This window comes from Diabrotica virgifera, chromosome 7 (genome assembly GCF_917563875.1).
Source record: "Diabrotica virgifera virgifera chromosome 7, PGI_DIABVI_V3a".
NCBI lineage: Eukaryota > Metazoa > Arthropoda > Insecta > Coleoptera > Chrysomelidae > Diabrotica > Diabrotica virgifera.
In genome coordinates, this window is record NC_065449.1 from 249120882 (window position 1) to 249127360 (window position 6479).

Below are 6479 nucleotides of genomic sequence, written 5' to 3' on the forward strand. Positions count from 1 at the left end.
TTCTATAAAAGAATGCACACAGTCATTTAGACCAAAATTGACGATAAGCAAAGACAACGACGGAAAATTACTAACAGAGAAGCAAAACATTATAATGAGATGGAAAGAATACTTCGAAGAAAACCTAAATGCGGATAATGAAGATGATCAAAACGAGACAATATTATTATTCAGCGGAGCAGCACATTGAAAATCCGAGTTATGAAGAAGTGGTTCAAATAATAAAGAAAGTAAAAAACAATAAATCACCAGAAACGGATTGAATTTCGGCAGAATTATTAAAACATGGAGCCGAACTCTGTGGAAGAATTATTCATTATCTAATAACATTAATATGGACTAAGGAACAAATTCCAGAGGAATGGGCAGTTGGCTGTATACAGCCACTATATAAACAAGGAGATAGGGGGAATGCCAGAATTATAGTCCAATTAAATGTTAAATGTAGTACCAACATTCTTTCTGGTATTATCTACAATAGATTGTTAGAATACTCCGAAAATATAATTGGTGATTATCAAAATGGATTCAGAGCCATTCCAGACAATATATTCATACTATAGTCCTGTCGCCAGGGGGGGGGGTACAAGGGCTTCCTTAATTCAGATGGACTTTCTTAAGTTTTTTTTATGTATTTTGATCCGGATGTCGAAAGAGTTTCCCCCGGAACCCCCCTTTTCATTCATTTAAAAGGGGTAATCTGTGGTTTTTGCGAAACGTAGCCCTTCTTGTACGTTTTGCAAAAAATTTACTTAATAGTAAAATGAAGAGGACTATATTTCCTACTATTTATTTCCCGACAGCATATGTCTATCACCCACCAATTAGCGGGGGGTGCCCCAAAGTTGACAATTTTTTAAAAAAGATGTTTTAAAAAAATATTTTTCCCTAACTGTAAAGAAAATTAAGAAGAAACCCTGGGAAATTAATCACAAATACGCGGCTGATTTTTTGGTATAGGTTTTATTTAAGGGCAATTGCCCATTTTTTTATTACAGGGTGTTACATTTTAAAAAACCCCTTTTTATACTATCTGAACCGCCTATGCTAGAGTAAAAAAACTTTCAGCGATTATCCATGTACTGGTGTTATTTACAAATTTATATAATGCACCCCCATTTTTTTCCGGAACCACCCAAAAAAAGGAGAATTAATAAAGAAAGTGATTTTCTTGGAATTCTTCACACACCATGCCCTTTATTAAAATGCTTCATATATAATTTTGTGCACGTTCTTATTACCCATGTATGAACATCAAAAGCGATTTCCTAATGCAACCCCTGTAGCCAAAAAAATAAATAAATAAAAGGGGGGTTGAAATTTTTTTTTTGTTTTTGACCCATATGGACATATGCTCCATCAATAGGGTTTTTCATAAATATATATGATTATTACAACATCTCTGCGGAAACTACCCCGATCCTTGAAAATAAACTGCTGAAACTACCCCTATCCCTTGGAGAGCATGTTTTGACGATTTTCTCATTGCCTATGCAATTTTTTAAGACAAAACTTATACAGAATTAAAGACCACTATTTTCTCTACAAATAAGGTCTTATGCATTTTTTTCGTATACGCAACCGTTACGACACAGTGGCTCACCTCAATAAACCTCAGAAATGCTTTGGCGGGCTCCAGTTTTTGTTTTTTTTTCTGCTACACATTATGACCTATGCATGTTTTATTTTCTTTGCACCCTAAAGCCACAGTGTTGGCCCAAAATCAATCTTTGATTATTTTCTTTATTAATTCTCCTTTTTTTGGGGTGGTTCCGGGGAAAATATGGGGGTGCATTATACAAATTTGTAAATAACACTAGTACATGGATAATCGCTGAAAGTTTTTTACTCTAGCATAGGCGGTTCAGATGGTATAAAGAGGGGTTTTTTAAAATGTAATACCCTGTAATTAAAAAATTTGCAGTTGCCGTTGAATGAAACCTATACCAAAAAATCAGCCATTTATTTGTGATTAATTGCTGTAGGGTTTCTTCTTAATTTTCATTACAGTTAGGGAAAAATATTTTTTTTAAAACATCTTTTTTTAAAAATTTGTCAACTTTGGGGCGCCACCTCCGCTAAACAGTGGGTGATAGACATATGTTGTTGGGAAATAAATAGTAGGGAATATAGTCCTCTTCATTTTACTATTAAGTAAATTTTTTGCAAAACGTACAGGAAGAGCTACGTTTCACAAAAACTACAAATTACCCCTTTTAAAGGGATGAAAAGGGGGGTTCCGGGGCGAAATTTTTTAAGAAAAAGTTAGTCTTATAAGAAACACCCCTTTAGAAAAAAAATAAAACCGGACTTGTGTCCATTTTGAGAGGTTCAACCTCTGTTTTACACTAGTAAGTAACTAAATTTTTTGTGACCGTATTTCAATAAAATTTATATAAATTAATAAAAATGCCACATTATCAGTTGGATATGATCATAAAAAAAGCACAGAAAGACATAAACATAAAAACTCACTCACCCTTATTACATCGGTAAAATTACAAACACGCAGCAACGAAAAACCGTTGAAACATCCGTGGAAATACTGGAAACTTTCACAACAAACTGACCAAACGAATAGCAGTGACAGGGATGACCTGCGCCCGGCATTCCTTTACATTTCCACCACGTTTCCACACAATCCAAACCCTAATTAGCGCTCGTCTGAAGTTGTTTTCAATATTAATTAAAATAGAATATTAGTGGGGGAAAACAGAATGTCGTAGACTTTGAATTTTATTTTTTAAAAGCTTTGAAATGTATTGTTATATTTTTTCTTATCCATCACTGTTATTTTATTAATTAGACATTACTTTTAATGTTATTCTTCTTCAATGGGAAAATACCCAGTAGCTGGCTGTATACCATAATTAAAAAATCATGCAGAAGTAAAAAAACTTCGTTTCTATAATGGTATAAAAAGTTTATTAAAAAACTATTAAAAAGTCATCCACATGGATTGCAAAACGTGTTCGATCTAGACCAGATCATCTTCAGTGCGTTCTACTTAGTAGATGAAACTAGCACAAAATTGAAAAGAAATCCTTTGTAAAAGGTATAACATTTTTTTATTAAAATCCCTTAAAAGGGCTACATCACAACAAAACGTTTTCGATTTTTATAAAAAATCATCATCAGTGTTCGATAAACTGGATGCTAGCTGAGCCACAAAAGAAAAATATCCGGGTAAAAACCCTTTACATATAATACACATAGTTTCAAAAGTTATGCATCACCCCTCGTATTCACGATGTTTACGCTTTTATAAATGCGTATCTTTATCACATATTTAATGGGCTTTTTTTATAAAAAATATACAATTTTTGGTTTTTAATTTTATTTGTTTACCCATTTAATTGACCTGGTTTTGCCAAGGTGTAAATATTTGAAAAATTTATTCTGGTGAAATTTTTGAAAACATGATTAAAAATGAATCGTACTTTAATTTCTGAGTTGGACCGTATAAGAATTACCGATTTAGTTAAAGAAGGCCATTGAGGCAAAGAGTGGGTGTTTCTCAGAGTGATGTCTCACGGATATGGAATAGGTTCCTGGTGACAAACTCGATACGGAATAGAGCTCGGTCTGGTAGACCCCGAGTTACCAATGATCGACAGAATAGATATATCAGAATTTCCATCTGTAGAAATTCTTCTATGTCTGTACCAGCCCTCCAAAGAGAATTCAGGCATGCTACAAGAGTCAGAGTATCGTTGACTACAATAAGAAGAAGAATTTTAGACTCAGGTTTGAGGAGTCGTCGACCAATAAGAATTCCTCAGTAACAACCTAGACCTGTTTTGGACCGCCTCCAGTGGGCTCAAGAACACATACAGCTCCCCCAATAGTTTTGGAATTTTGTGCTTTTTTCGGACGAGACCAGAATCTGTTTAAATAGTGATAACCGGCGAATTCGTGTGTTAGTCCAGTCGGCAAGTACTTTTAGCGACGAAAAATTCCGAAGTTAATGAAATTTTAGTGTGTTGTTTGTACATGTTTAGTGATGTCAAATCCAAGTTTTCGACCTCGAGGAGATTGTGGAAAATTTTTGGCGGCCGAAAAACCTCGAAATTTTCGGACTTGTTTCAGTTTGTTGCTCATAACTCTAAAACGGTCAATCCTACGTGAAAAGCTATTACATAGTAATTTAAAGAAGGCACAATTTCCCGTCGATCAAAAAATAGTCCGGAATCGGTCCAATAGATAAACTTTTACGGACGATCAAAAAATGACAATTTTTTCTAATTTTGTTAAAATCTGGCATATCCTCATTTTCAAAGTGCTGTAGCTTTACAACATCACTCCCAATTGTCTACCCCCCTCCCTAAACGTTGTAGAGCATCAACAGGAGAGTTCAAAAACAACAAAAATTTTAAAATTGGCCTAATTTTTCAAATTTTAGATACTGTTTTCTTAAAATTGGCATTTCTCGAAAGTAGCTCCCACTTGGTTTTATGCTCTTTCCTGGGGCCTATTCACTCCTATAACCCAAAATCGTCTCTGATAAATACCATTCCACAACCGTTACATAAAGACCTAAGGCTGTAATAAGGATTTACCTTTGCATGTAGGTGTACTCGTATATGCGGAGAACCAGGTCATACCCAAATGATAAAAAATGTAATAACTTCAAAACAATTCATTTCGCTCAAAAAGATTATCGCTCATATTAGTAAAACTATTCACCTTAAAACTATTCAGTAAAAGGTCATTTGCCTACTGAAAGGATTAACCTATTGTTGCATAGAAAACAGTTTCAACTTATACCTGTAAAAGATAAGTGAACTTTTAGTCAGGGAATTCCTTTAAAATGTGTTCAATTTTTATAAACAATAGCCATTGATTCAAGTGTTTTTATTTTCTGGCAAATAAAATGAAAATTTCCAATCAAATTAGTTTTTTTTTCACATATACATTTTGGATATTTTTCCTCTTATTCAAAACAACACTAACTTTTACAACTATTTTATTTTAATTTTATTTTGCTTTTCGTCATAACATCAGTCAGATTTTAGTAGTATTTATTAAATAATATTGACAACCGTTATAAAATATACATGAATTTATTAAATAAATGCAATAAAAGTAAGGAGTTTTTATTTATATATCAATACATTCGTTTTTGTTTCATTAAGAATTGAAGAAAAAGTATTTAAGAAATTTTCAGCATTCTTTCAGCTTTAGAGGCGCATTTTTCGCTCAAAGCAAGATATGTTGCATATTCATAACCTTCTATCTTTTACCGTAAGTTTGATAGAATAAAAGATTTTACATTAGGGAACCAGTTCAAAAAACATATTAAAAATTGGAACAACGGGATTATTTCTTAGTTGACCCATTTTTTTACGCTATTTGCACTGGCCTATACCTACAGATATTTTCTACTAAAGGATAATAAATCCTGACCGATGAAATATCCTGATAATATGGATACGGTAGATTTAAATACATATATCTTCAATAATCCCACATACATAGGTAAATCCTTATTACGTCCCTAGGTCGATACGGAATGGTATCAGAGACGATTGTGGGTTATAGGGTTGAATAAGCCCCAGGAAAGAGCATAAAACCAGGTGGGAGCTACTTTCGAGAAACGCCAATTTTAAAATTTTTGTGGTTTTTGAACTCTCTTGTTGATGCTCTACAACTTTTAGGGAGGGGGGTAGGCAATTGGGAGTGATGCTGTAAAGCTACAGCACTTTGAAAATGAGGTTATGCCAGATTTTAACAAAATTAGAAAAAATTGTCATTTTTTGATCGCCCGTAAAAGTTTATCTATTGGACCGATTCCGGATTTTTTTTGATCGACGGGAAATTGTGCCATATTTAAATTACTATATGATAGCTTTTCACGTAGGATTGACCGTTTTAGAGTTAAGAGCGATAAACTGAAACAAGTCTGAAAATTTCGAGGTTTTTCGGCCGTCAAAAATTTTCCACAACCTCCTCGAGGTCGAAAACTTGGATTTGACATCAGTAAACATGTACAAACAACATCCTAAAATTTCATTAACTTCGGAATTTTTCGTCGTGAAGCCCCTTTTCCACAACCTGCCGACCGGACTATGTGGCTCGTTGTGCAGCTCTTGTTGGTTCTCGCCACACACGAATTCGCCGGTTATCCAACGAACACATTAGTAGAATGGCAGAGGATAGGATAGTACGAATAGCACAAGATAAATCACCAAATGGACGAAGAAGTATTGGCAGACCAAGAAAAAGATGGTGCGATAATTTAAACAATTTAGGAGGCTAATATTGAAGAAAAACAGGCTTTAAAGCCTACATACAAGAAAGAAGAAGAATAATCAAAATTAAGTTGGCGCAATGATATGAAATGATTGTAATTTCGAGATCAATATTCATGTAAGTTTTATTTCATTCAAGTGCCATTATATTATTTTCCATAAGATGTGTGCGGTGTCTTTTTCCTTGACCAGACATCTCGTAACGCAACAATTCGTAACCGGAAAAGT

The 6479-nt window shown here is 33.9% G+C and overlaps 1 protein-coding gene across 8 annotated transcripts in view; it reads right to left on the reverse strand.

Moving 5' to 3' along the window:
• The window catches only part of LOC114325222 (osmotic avoidance abnormal protein 3), an 88593-nt gene extending 85973 nt beyond the window's left edge, over positions 1-2620 (reverse strand). For all 8 annotated transcript variants that reach the window (XR_007699540.1, XR_007699539.1, XM_050656622.1 and 5 more), the window contains exon 1: positions 2480-2620. The gene's annotated coding sequence lies outside the window, so the exon portion shown is untranslated. The remainder of the gene's footprint in view (positions 1-2479) is intronic.
• Positions 2621-6479: the final 3859 nt, after the last annotated feature.